The sequence below is a fragment of the Tarenaya hassleriana genome, unplaced genomic scaffold, assembly GCF_000463585.1.
Source record: "Tarenaya hassleriana unplaced genomic scaffold, ASM46358v1 Cleome7, whole genome shotgun sequence".
In the NCBI taxonomy this organism is placed as follows: Eukaryota; Viridiplantae; Streptophyta; class Magnoliopsida; order Brassicales; family Cleomaceae; genus Tarenaya; species Tarenaya hassleriana.
In genome coordinates this window covers 4,843,540-4,857,573 of record NW_010969548.1, presented here as the reverse complement: position 1 = coordinate 4,857,573, position 14,034 = coordinate 4,843,540, and positions in this window count along the sequence as shown.

Here is a 14,034-nt window from a genome sequence, read left to right as displayed (position 1 = left end):
CGCCATTCTCGACTCAAAAGCAAAATATAGCCGCGAAATCCGTGTTCTCCGGTTTTTTCTCAACGGTTTGGTTCTCGTACCATTTCCTCCTAGAACAAACAACAACAAAACAAACCCATGCTGAACAATCGAACATCGGAACGAGATCCGGTGGAAAAAATGGCGCAACACGGTACTGCATTGGAGTTCATCAAACAAGACAACGGTTATCGTCTCCGTTAACCCGGAATGAGGTGTGAAATATAAAAAACATCAATCAAATATTACAAAAAAAGTAAGAATTATTTGGAGGTAACAAATCTTGTGCGGACAGAACATCGAAACGAGATGCGACGACAAAAGGAAAAGAAAAAGGGGTGCAACACGAGGACTTCCCAGGAGGTCACCCATCCTAGTACTACTCTCGCCCAAGCACGCTTACCTGCGGAGTTCTGATGGGATCCGGTGCATTAGTGCTGGTATGATCGCACCCGTCGACTCTTGCGTTCACTGCGTTTTTATCTCTTTCCACCCGCTAGTCCGTTCACGGCCTTTCGCCATTCTCGACTCAAAAGCAAAATATAGCCGCGAAATCCGTGTTCTCCGGTTTTTTCTCAACGGTTTGGTTCTCGTACCATTTCCTCCTAGAACAAACAACAACAAAACAAACCCATGCTGAACAATCGAACATCGGAACGAGATCCGGTGGAAAAAATGGCGCAACACGGTACTGCATTGGAGTTCATCAAACAAGACAACGGTTATCGTCTCCGTTAACCCGGAATGAGGTGTGAAATATAAAAAACATCAATCAAATATTACAAAAAAAGTAAGAATTATTTGGAGGTAACAAATCTTGTGCGGACAGAACATCGAAACGAGATGCGACGACAAAAGGAAAAGAAAAAGGGGTGCAACACGAGGACTTCCCAGGAGGTCACCCATCCTAGTACTACTCTCGCCCAAGCACGCTTACCTGCGGAGTTCTGATGGGATCCGGTGCATTAGTGCTGGTATGATCGCACCCGTCGACTCTTGCGTTCACTGCGTTTTTATCTCTTTCCACCCGCTAGTCCGTTCACGGCCTTTCGCCATTCTCGACTCAAAAGCAAAATATAGCCGCGAAATCCGTGTTCTCCGGTTTTTTCTCAACGGTTTGGTTCTCGTACCATTTCCTCCTAGAACAAACAACAACAAAACAAACCCATGCTGAACAATCGAACATCGGAACGAGATCCGGTGGAAAAAATGGCGCAACACGGTACTGCATTGGAGTTCATCAAACAAGACAACGGTTATCGTCTCCGTTAACCCGGAATGAGGTGTGAAATATAAAAAACATCAATCAAATATTACAAAAAAAGTAAGAATTATTTGGAGGTAACAAATCTTGTGCGGACAGAACATCGAAACGAGATGCGACGACAAAAGGAAAAGAAAAAGGGGTGCAACACGAGGACTTCCCAGGAGGTCACCCATCCTAGTACTACTCTCGCCCAAGCACGCTTACCTGCGGAGTTCTGATGGGATCCGGTGCATTAGTGCTGGTATGATCGCACCCGTCGACTCTTGCGTTCACTGCGTTTTTATCTCTTTCCACCCGCTAGTCCGTTCACGGCCTTTCGCCATTCTCGACTCAAAAGCAAAATATAGCCGCGAAATCCGTGTTCTCCGGTTTTTTCTCAACGGTTTGGTTCTCGTACCATTTCCTCCTAGAACAAACAACAACAAAACAAACCCATGCTGAACAATCGAACATCGGAACGAGATCCGGTGGAAAAAATGGCGCAACACGGTACTGCATTGGAGTTCATCAAACAAGACAACGGTTATCGTCTCCGTTAACCCGGAATGAGGTGTGAAATATAAAAAACATCAATCAAATATTACAAAAAAAGTAAGAATTATTTGGAGGTAACAAATCTTGTGCGGACAGAACATCGAAACGAGATGCGACGACAAAAGGAAAAGAAAAAGGGGTGCAACACGAGGACTTCCCAGGAGGTCACCCATCCTAGTACTACTCTCGCCCAAGCACGCTTAATTGCGGAGTTCTGATGGGATCCGGTGCATTAGTGCTGGTATGATCGCACCCGTCGACTCTTGCGTTCACTGCGTTTTTATCTCTTTCCACCCGCTAGTCCGTTCACGGCCTTTCGCCATTCTCGACTCAAAAGCAAAATATAGCCGCGAAATCCGTGTTCTCCGGTTTTTTCTCAACGGTTTGGTTCTCGTACCATTTCCTCCTAGAACAAACAACAACAAAACAAACCCATGCTGAACAATCGAACATCGGAACGAGATCCGGTGGAAAAAATGGCGCAACACGGTACTGCATTGGAGTTCATCAAACAAGACAACGGTTATCGTCTCCGTTAACCCGGAATGAGGTGTGAAATATAAAAAACATCAATCAAATATTACAAAAAAAGTAAGAATTATTTGGAGGTAACAAACCTTGTGCGGACAGAACATCGAAACGAGATGCGACGACAAAAGGAAAAGAAAAAGGGGTGCAACACGAGGACTTCCCAGGAGGTCACTCATCCTAGTACTACTCTCGCCCAAGCACGCTTAACTGCGGAGTTCTGATGGGATCCGGTGCATTAGTGCTGGTATGATCGCACCCGTCGACTCTTGCGTTCACTGCGTTTTTATCTCTTTCCACCCGCTAGTCCGTTCACGGCCTTTCGCCATTCTCGACTCAAAAGCAAAATATAGCCGCGAAATCCGTGTTCTCCGGTTTTTTCTCAACGGTTTGGTTCTCGTACCATTTCCTCCTAGAACAAACAACAACAAAACAAACCCATGCTGAACAAACGAACATTGGAACGAGATCCGGTGGAAAAAATGGCGCAACAGGGTACTGGATTGGAATTCATCAAACAAGACAACGGTTATCATCTCCATTAATCCGGAATGATGTGTGAAATATAAAAAACATCAATCAAATATTACAAAAAAAGTAAGAATTATTTGGAGGTAACAAACCTTGTGCGGACAGAACATCGAAACGAGATGCGACGACAAAAGGAAAAGAAAAAGGGGTGCAACACGAGGACTTCCCAGGGGGTCACCCATCCTAATACTACTCTCGTTCAAGCACGCTTAATTGTGGGGTTCTGATGGGATCCGGTGCATTAGTGCTGGTATGATCGCACCCATCGACTCTTGCGTTCACTGCATTTTATCTCTTTCCACCCGCTAGTCCGTTCACGGCCATTCGTCATTCTCGACTCAAAAGCAAAATATAGCCGCGAAATCCGTGTTCTCCGGTTTTTTCTCAACGGTTTGGTTCTCGTACCATTTCCTCCTAGAACAAACAACAACAAAACAAACCCATGCTGAACAAACGAACATCGGAACGAGATCCGGTGGAAAAAATGGCGCAACACGGTACTGCATTGGAGTTCATCAAACAAGACAACGGTTATCGTCTCCCTTAATCCGGAATGAGGTGTGAAATATAAAAAACATCAATCAAATATTACAAAAAAAGTAAGAATTATTTGGAGGTAACAAACCTTGTGCGGACAGAACATCGAAACGAGATACGACGACAAAAGGAAAAGAAACGGGCTTTCGCCATTCTCGACTCAAAAGCAAAATATAGCCGCGAAATCCGTGTTCTCCGGTTTTTTCTCAACGGTTTGGTTCTCGTACCATTTCCTCTAGAACCAACAACAACAAAACAAACCCATGCTGAACAATCGAACATCGGAACGAGATCCGGTGGAAAAAATGGCGCAACACGGTACTGCATTGGAGTTCATCAAACAAGACAACGGTTATCGTCTCCGTTAACCCGGAATGAGGTGTGAAATATAAAAAACATCAATCAAATATTACAAAAAAAGTAAGAATTATTAGGAGGTAACAAACCTTGTGCGGACAGAACATCGAAACGAGATGCGACGACAAAAGGAAAAGAAAAAGGGGTGCAACACGAGGAGTTCCCAGGAGGTCACCCATCCTAGTACTACTCTCGCCCAAGCACGCTTAACTGCGGAGTTCTGATGGGATCCGGTGCATTAGTGCTGGTATGATCGCACCCGTCGACTCTTGCGTTCACTGCGTTTTTATCTCTTTACACCCGCTAGTCCGTTCACGGCCTTTCGCCATTCTCGACTCAAAAGCAAAATATAGCCGCGAAATCCGTGTTCTCCGGTTTTTTCTCAACGGTTTGGGTTCTCGTACCATTTCCTCCTAGAACAAACAACAACAAAACAAACCCATGCTGAACAAACGAACATCGGAACGAGATCCGGTGGAAAAAATGGCGCAACACGGTACTGCATTGGAGTTCATCAAACAAGACAACGGTTATCGTCTCCGTTAACCCGGAATGAGGTGTGAAATATAAAAAACATCAATCAAATATTACAAAAAAAGTAAGAATTATTTGGAGATAACAAACCTTGTGCGGACAGAACATCGAAACGAGATGCGACGACAAAAGGAAAAGAAAAAGGGGTGCAACACGAGGACTTCCCAGGAGGTCACCCATCCTAGTACTACTCTCGCCCAAGCACGTTTAACTGCGGAGTTCTGATGGGATCCGGTGCATTAGTGCTGGTATGATCGCACCCGTCGACTCTTGCGTTCACTGCGTTTTTATCTCTTTCCACCCGCTAGTCCGTTCACGGCCTTTCGCCATTCTCGACTCAAAAGCAAAATATAGCCGCGAAATCCGTGTTCTCCGGTTTTTTCTCAACGGTTTGGTTCTCGTACCATTTCCTCCTAGAACAAACAACAACAAAACAAACCCATGCTGAACAATCGAACATCGGAACGAGATCCGGTGGAAAAAATGGCGCAACACGGTATTGCATTGGAGTTCATCAAACAAGACAACGGTTATCGTCTCCATTAATCCGGAATGATGTGTGAAATATAAAAAACATCAATCAAATATTACAAAAAAAGTAAAGTGAACGCAAGAGTCGACGGGTGCGATCATACCAGCACTAATGCACCGGATCCCATCAGAACTCCGCAGTTAAGCGTGCTTGGGCGAGAGTAGTACTAGGATGGGTGACCTCCTGGGAAGTCCTTGTGTTGCACCCTTTTTTCTTTTCCTTTTGTCGTCGCATCTCGTTTCGATGTTCTGTCCGCACAAGGTTTGTTATCTCCAAATAATTCTTACTTTTTTTGTAATATTTGATTGATGTTTTTTATATTTCACACCTCATTCCGGGTTAACGGAGACGATAACCGTTGTCTTGTTTGATGAACTCCAATGCAGTACCGTGTTGCGCCATTTTTTCCACCGGATCTCGTTCCGATGTTCGTTTGTTCAGCATGGGTTTGTTTTGTTGTTGTTTGTTCTAGGAGGAAATGGTACGAGAACCCAAACCGTTGAGAAAAAACCGGAGAACACGGATTTCGCGGCTATATTTTGCTTTTGAGTCGAGAATGGCGAAAGGCCGTGAACGGACTAGCGGGTGTAAAGAGATAAAAACGCAGTGAACGCAAGAGTCGACGGGTGCGATCATACCAGCACTAATGCACCGGATCCCATCAGAACTCCGCAGTTAAGCGTGCTTGGGCGAGAGTAGTACTAGGATGGGTGACCTCCTGGGAAGTCCTTGTGTTGCACCCTTTTTTCTTTTCCTTTTGTCGTCGCATCTCGTTTCGATGTTCTGTCCGCACAAGGTTTGTTATCTCCAAATAATTCTTACTTTTTTTGTAATATTTGATTGATGTTTTTTATATTTCACACCTCATTCCGGGTTAACGGAGACGATAACCGTTGTCTTGTTTGATGAACTCCAATGCAGTACCGTGTTGCGCCATTTTTTCCACCGGATCTCGTTCCGATGTTCGTTTGTTCAGCATGGGTTTGTTTTGTTGTTGTTTGTTCTAGGAGGAAATGGTACGAGAACCCAAACCGTTGAGAAAAAACCGGAGAACACGGATTTCGCGGCTATATTTTGCTTTTGAGTCGAGAATGGCGAAAGGCCGTGAACGGACTAGCGGGTGTAAAGAGATAAAAACGCAGTGAACGCAAGAGTCGACGGGTGCGATCATACCAGCACTAATGCACCGGATCCCATCAGAACTCCGCAGTTAAGCGTGCTTGGGCGAGAGTAGTACTAGGATGGGTGACCTCCTGGGAAGTCCTTGTGTTGCACCCTTTTTTCTTTTCCTTTTGTCGTCGCATCTCGTTTCGATGTTCTGTCCGCACAAGGTTTGTTATCTCCAAATAATTCTTACTTTTTTTGTAATATTTGATTGATGTTTTTTATATTTCACACCTCATTCCGGGTTAACGGAGACGATAACCGTTGTCTTGTTTGATGAACTCCAATGCAGTACCGTGTTGCGCCATTTTTTCCACCGGATCTCGTTCCGATGTTCGTTTGTTCAGCATGGGTTTGTTTTGTTGTTGTTTGTTCTAGGAGGAAATGGTACGAGAACCCAAACCGTTGAGAAAAAACCGGAGAACACGGATTTCGCGGCTATATTTTGCTTTTGAGTCGAGAATGGCGAAAGGCCGTGAACGGACTAGCGGGTGTAAAGAGATAAAAACGCAGTGAACGCAAGAGTCGACGGGTGCGATCATACCAGCACTAATGCACCGGATCCCATCAGAACTCCGCAGTTAAGCGTGCTTGGGCGAGAGTAGTACTAGGATGGGTGACCTCCTGGGAAGTCCTTGTGTTGCACCCTTTTTTCTTTTCCTTTTGTCGTCGCATCTCGTTTCGATGTTCTGTCCGCACAAGGTTTGTTATCTCCAAATAATTCTTACTTTTTTTGTAATATTTGATTGATGTTTTTTATATTTCACACCTCATTCCGGGTTAACGGAGACGATAACCGTTGTCTTGTTTGATGAACTCCAATGCAGTACCGTGTTGCGCCATTTTTTCCACCGGATCTCGTTCCGATGTTCGTTTGTTCAGCATGGGTTTGTTTTGTTGTTGTTTGTTCTAGGAGGAAATGGTACGAGAACCCAAACCGTTGAGAAAAAACCGGAGAACACGGATTTCGCGGCTATATTTTGCTTTTGAGTCGAGAATGGCGAAAGGCCGTGAACGGACTAGCGGGTGTAAAGAGATAAAAACGCAGTGAACGCAAGAGTCGACGGGTGCGATCATACCAGCACTAATGCACCGGATCCCATCAGAACTCCGCAGTTAAGCGTGCTTGGGCGAGAGTAGTACTAGGATGGGTGACCTCCTGGGAAGTCCTTGTGTTGCACCCTTTTTTCTTTTCCTTTTGTCGTCGCATCTCGTTTCGATGTTCTGTCCGCACAAGGTTTGTTATCTCCAAATAATTCTTACTTTTTTTGTAATATTTGATTGATGTTTTTTATATTTCACACCTCATTCCGGGTTAACGGAGACGATAACCGTTGTCTTGTTTGATGAACTCCAATGCAGTACCGTGTTGCGCCATTTTTTCCACCGGATCTCGTTCCGATGTTCGTTTGTTCAGCATGGGTTTGTTTTGTTGTTGTTTGTTCTAGGAGGAAATGGTACGAGAACCCAAACCGTTGAGAAAAAACCGGAGAACACGGATTTCGCGGCTATATTTTGCTTTTGAGTCGAGAATGGCGAAAGGCCGTGAACGGACTAGCGGGTGTAAAGAGATAAAAACGCAGTGAACGCAAGAGTCGACGGGTGCGATCATACCAGCACTAATGCACCGGATCCCATCAGAACTCCGCAGTTAAGCGTGCTTGGGCGAGAGTAGTACTAGGATGGGTGACCTCCTGGGAAGTCCTTGTGTTGCACCCTTTTTTCTTTTCCTTTTGTCGTCGCATCTCGTTTCGATGTTCTGTCCGCACAAGGTTTGTTATCTCCAAATAATTCTTACTTTTTTTGTAATATTTGATTGATGTTTTTTATATTTCACACCTCATTCCGGGTTAACGGAGACGATAACCGTTGTCTTGTTTGATGAACTCCAATGCAGTACCGTGTTGCGCCATTTTTTCCACCGGATCTCGTTCCGATGTTCGTTTGTTCAGCATGGGTTTGTTTTGTTGTTGTTTGTTCTAGGAGGAAATGGTACGAGAACCCAAACCGTTGAGAAAAAACCGGAGAACACGGATTTCGCGGCTATATTTTGCTTTTGAGTCGAGAATGGCGAAAGGCCGTGAACGGACTAGCGGGTGTAAAGAGATAAAAACGCAGTGAACGCAAGAGTCGACGGGTGCGATCATACCAGCACTAATGCACCGGATCCCATCAGAACTCCGCAGTTAAGCGTGCTTGGGCGAGAGTAGTACTAGGATGGGTGACCTCCTGGGAAGTCCTTGTGTTGCACCCTTTTTTCTTTTCCTTTTGTCGTCGCATCTCGTTTCGATGTTCTGTCCGCACAAGGTTTGTTATCTCCAAATAATTCTTACTTTTTTTGTAATATTTGATTGATGTTTTTTATATTTCACACCTCATTCCGGGTTAACGGAGACGATAACCGTTGTCTTGTTTGATGAACTCCAATGCAGTACCGTGTTGCGCCATTTTTTCCACCGGATCTCGTTCCGATGTTCGTTTGTTCAGCATGGGTTTGTTTTGTTGTTGTTTGTTCTAGGAGGAAATGGTACGAGAACCCAAACCGTTGAGAAAAAACCGGAGAACACGGATTTCGCGGCTATATTTTGCTTTTGAGTCGAGAATGGCGAAAGGCCGTGAACGGACTAGCGGGTGTAAAGAGATAAAAACGCAGTGAACGCAAGAGTCGACGGGTGCGATCATACCAGCACTAATGCACCGGATCCCATCAGAACTCCGCAGTTAAGCGTGCTTGGGCGAGAGTAGTACTAGGATGGGTGACCTCCTGGGAAGTCCTTGTGTTGCACCCTTTTTTCTTTTCCTTTTGTCGTCGCATCTCGTTTCGATGTTCTGTCCGCACAAGGTTTGTTATCTCCAAATAATTCTTACTTTTTTTGTAATATTTGATTGATGTTTTTTATATTTCACACCTCATTCCGGGTTAACGGAGACGATAACCGTTGTCTTGTTTGATGAACTCCAATGCAGTACCGTGTTGCGCCATTTTTTCCACCGGATCTCGTTCCGATGTTCGTTTGTTCAGCATGGGTTTGTTTTGTTGTTGTTTGTTCTAGGAGGAAATGGTACGAGAACCCAAACCGTTGAGAAAAAACCGGAGAACACGGATTTCGCGGCTATATTTTGCTTTTGAGTCGAGAATGGCGAAAGGCCGTGAACGGACTAGCGGGTGTAAAGAGATAAAAACGCAGTGAACGCAAGAGTCGACGGGTGCGATCATACCAGCACTAATGCACCGGATCCCATCAGAACTCCGCAGTTAAGCGTGCTTGGGCGAGAGTAGTACTAGGATGGGTGACCTCCTGGGAAGTCCTCGTGTTGCACCCCTTTTTCTTTTCCTTTTGTCGTCGCATCTCGTTTCGATGTTCTGTCCGCACAAGGTTTGTTACCTCCAAATAATTCTTACTTTTTTTGTAATATTTGATTGATGTTTTTTATATTTCACACCTCATTCCGGGTTAACGGAGACGATAACCGTTGTCTTGTTTGATGAACTCCAATGCAGTACCGTGTTGCGCCATTTTTTCCACCGGATCTCGTTCCGATGTTCGTTTGTTCAGCATGGGTTTGTTTTGTTGTTGTTTGTTCTAGGAGGAAATGGTACGAGAACCAAACCGTTGAGAAAAAACCGGAGAACACGGATTTCGCGGCTATATTTTGCTTTTGAGTCGAGAATGGCGAAAGGCCGTGAACGGACTAGCGGGTGGAAAGAGATAAAAATGCAGTGAATGCAAGAGTCGACTGGTGCGATCATACCAGCACTAATGCACCGGATCCCATCAGAACTCCGCAGTTAAGCGTGCTTGGGCGAGAGTAGTACTAGGATGGGTGATCTCCTGGGAAGTCCTCGTGTTGCACCCTTTTTTCTTTTCCTTTTGTCGTCGCATCTCGTTTCGATGTTCTGTCCGCACAAGGTTTGTTACCTCCAAATAATTCTTACTTTTTTTGTAATATTTGATTGATGTTTTTTATATTTCACACCTCATTCCGGGTTAACGGAGACGATAACCGTTGTCTTGTTCGATGAACTCCAATGCAGTACCGTGTTGCGCCATTTTTTCCACCGGATCTCGTTCCGATGTAAAAAATGGCGCAACACGGTACTGCATTGGAATTCATCAAACAAGACAACGGTTATCGTCTCCGTTAACCCGGAATGAGGTGGGAAATTTCGCCATTTTCGACTCAAAAGCAAAATATAGCCGCGAAATCCGTGTTCTCCGGTTTTTTCTCAACGGTTTGGTTCTCGTACCATTTCCTCCTAGAACAAACAACAACAAAACAAACCCATGCTGAACAATCGAACATCGGAACGAGATCCGGTGGAAAAAATGGCGCAACACGGTACTGCATTGGAGTTCATCGAACAAGACAACGGTTATCGTCTCCGTTAACCCGGAATGAGGTGTGAAATATAAAAAACATCAATCAAATATTACAAAAAAAGTAAGAATTATTTGGAGGTAACAAACCTTGTGCGGACAGAACATCGAAACGAGATGCGACGACAAAAGGAAAAGAAAAAGGGATGCAACACGAGGACCGCCCAGAAGGTCACCCATCCTAGTACTACTCTCGCCCAAACACGCTTAACTTCGGAGTTCTAATGGGATCCGGTGCATTAGTGCTGATATGATCGCACTCACCCGTCGATTCTTGCGTTCACTGCATTTTTACCTCTTCCCACCCGCTAGTCCGTTCACGGCCTTTCGCCATTCTCGACTCAAAAGCAAAATATAGCCGCGAAATCTGTGTTCTCCGGTTTTTTCTCAACGGTTTGGTTCTCGTACCATTTCCTCCTAGAACAAACAACAACAAAACAAACACATGCTGAACAAACGAACATCGGAACGAGATCCGGTGGAAAAAATGGCGCAACACGGTACTGCATTGGAATTCATCAAACAAGACAACGGTTATCGTCTCCGTTAACCCGGAATGAGGTGGGAAATATAAAAAATATCAATTAAATATTACAAAAAAAAATAAGAATTATTTGGAGGTAACAAACCTCGTGCGGACAGAACATCGAAACGAGATGCGACGACAAAAGGAAAAGAAAAAGGAGCGCAACACGAGGACTTCCCAGGAGGTCACCCATCCTAGAACTACTCTCGCCTAAGCACACTTGACTGCGGAGTTCTGATGGGATCCGGTGCATTAGTGCTGGTATGATCGCACCCGTCGACTCTTGCGTTAACTGCGTTTTTATCTCTTTCCACCCGCTAGTCCGTTCACGGCCTTTCGCCATTCTCGATTCAAAAGCAAAATATAGCCGCGAAATCCGTGTTGTTTATAAATTTAATATTTTAAAAAAAAAGGTAAATAGAAATGGCTAAAGAGAAGTTGCACGATGAGAGAGATGAGGTGGTGGACACAACATTCCACTCGGCCTACCAAACATTTTCTCCAATGATTAATATGATTCCTCTGTATCCATTTTCAGTCTCTTTTGTAGCAGAAACAAATTAAATGGAATTTCAACCTTTTTCTTTGTCTTATTTTATTCTCTTTTTTCTTTTTATTTTTCAACTGAAATTTTTTAAAAAACTATTTCGTTTTTGTTCTTTCCGACAAAAATTTCCCAATATGATGTAAATGTCCATGACAGACGATCCAAACTTATGAATACACATTGGCCGTGTTTTGCTTTACGGATAATAGTTATTATTATTATTATTGTTTATTTATTTTTCATTACACAATTTCATATGATAAAGTTTTGAACTTGTAACTAAATTCGTGTTCCTACGTTTTTTTAATAACCAATTTTGTTTGATATTTTTTTTATAACTAGAAAGTTCACCGAATCTTAGCATCGATTACATCTCCCACGATCCGAAAGTAATTTGTGTACCGCAATTAAATTGCACATCTCATCTCCATTTTTGGAGTCAAACCGGCCACCTTTAATACTTAACGACAGTTTTGCGATTCGGCCACCTCAAACGCCTACCACTCAACTACTATCACAAGTTGGGTAAATTTTTCCGATATTCAAACAGATGAACAAATTACCAATTTAACATATCAGAAACTATATATGAATACGCGACCATGATTAAAATAATTAATATACGAGAACGAATAAAAAAAATGGTAGGGGATTGAAACTGTTGAGATATACCGGATCTTGAATAATATTACGAGATATATCAATCTTATCAAATCCAGAAAATATATATTTAGAAATATTTATTATTTTATTTAGTTTATTTATTCAATGTAAGACTTTCATCTATTTATATGTTATTCTGATTATGAATAAAGACATCATTCTGCAAATTTCTACATGGTATCAGTGCTTTTGGTTCTTTTCTATTTTTTTTTACTTCATAAAAATGATGGTTGATAATGAGAGTGAAGATGAAGATGATGATATGTCGATCCAGTGGTAATATCATTTCGAGTTTTTTTAAGAATAAGAGAGTCATTTTGTTTTTTTTTCTCTCATAATCCCACATGTTTCTAAAGATTATTCGCATAACCGCCAATCATTTTATTCTTGCCAAAAAATTTGTTGTCATTAAACGCTTTCGCGTAGTTTCCTTTCAATCTCGGATGAATCAGAGTTATTCCCGAGACTTCTTTCTGCACCGCGATTGTCGTCCTTTTTTTTGTTATCATCAAACGATTCTTTTGTGCGTGATGCCAAAGTTGCAGCGCAGTCGTTTGTTTGATTTTTTTTAGTTATGTCTGCTACGACACAAGTTCGCAAGGTGATGTTCAAACGGCATGCGTTTGATCATCTTTTCAGCAAGTTAGGCGTTTCGTGATCTTCCACGCTCTAACTTGAAGGGGGATGTTGAGATATACCGGATCTTAAAGAATATTACGAGATATATCAATCTTATCAAATCTGGAAAATATATATTTAGAAATATTTATTATTTTATTTAGTTTACTTATTCAATGTAAGACTCTCATCTATTTATATGTTATTCTGATTATTAATAAAGACATCATTCTGTAAATTTCTACAGAAACAACATTGTTTGGATTGTTCTAAATATAGAAAGGATTCTAAATATAGGAAGGGATGGGCTCGTATTCCATACAGATTCCGAACCTAAATTCGTGTTAGGGTTTTTGGAGGAGACGAGCCGTGACCCGTGAGCGATTGGACTTATTGTTTCGTGATTTAAAACCCTAATAGCATAACTGTTATTGATAAAGGCCACATTGCATATATTCAGATATTCGTTAAGTGTTTAAAGATAAAAATACTAAAGCTAAATTCAAATGTTTAGGTTAAAAAGATTATTCGAATTTTAATTGTTCGGATAGTGATTTTGGGTACATCCATCTCACTTAGCAGATGAAATGCACAACAATCGAATAATTTTGTTCATGATCAACATTAAATGCAGATTTGGTGTTGAGATATAATATTAAAGTAAAATAGTATATAAATACATATTTTTTTTAAAAAAATAATAAAATTAAATCCTGAACTTTAAAACACCACCAAAAGACACCATGAAATTAAACTCTAAAATTTTAAATGACTCCAAAAAAATCACTATAATATGGTGGTTTTCGAAAACGGTTTAAAAGTTTAGATTTTAATATAGAAGTTAATAAGAATTTATGTATTTTTTTAAAATTTTATAGTTTGTATATTTATCTATGACTAATTTTTTTAGAAGTTCATGTATTAATATATGATTTTCTAAATATCAAAGGAAAATAACATGAACACAAAAAATGGTATTATCCCTTAACGATTGGACTAAACATGTACTGCATGTGTCTCACCATAAAAGTAATTATAAAGTTTGGTTCTTGTTATTTAAAGAATATAGCTTTGGGATTTGAAGGCAATTTATTAGGAAAAATTATAAATTTACTCGCATAAATAAGAAAAACAGAGTGTGTAAATTTACTTATTTAAAAGTTTTAAAATATATTAAATAGGGGCATTATGAAGGTTTTAGGTGATTGAATATGCAAAGTTTCCTAAATATTATCCAGAAATTATACTAATCATATCCAAAAAATAAACGATCTACAGGGAGACAGGAATATTCCTGCT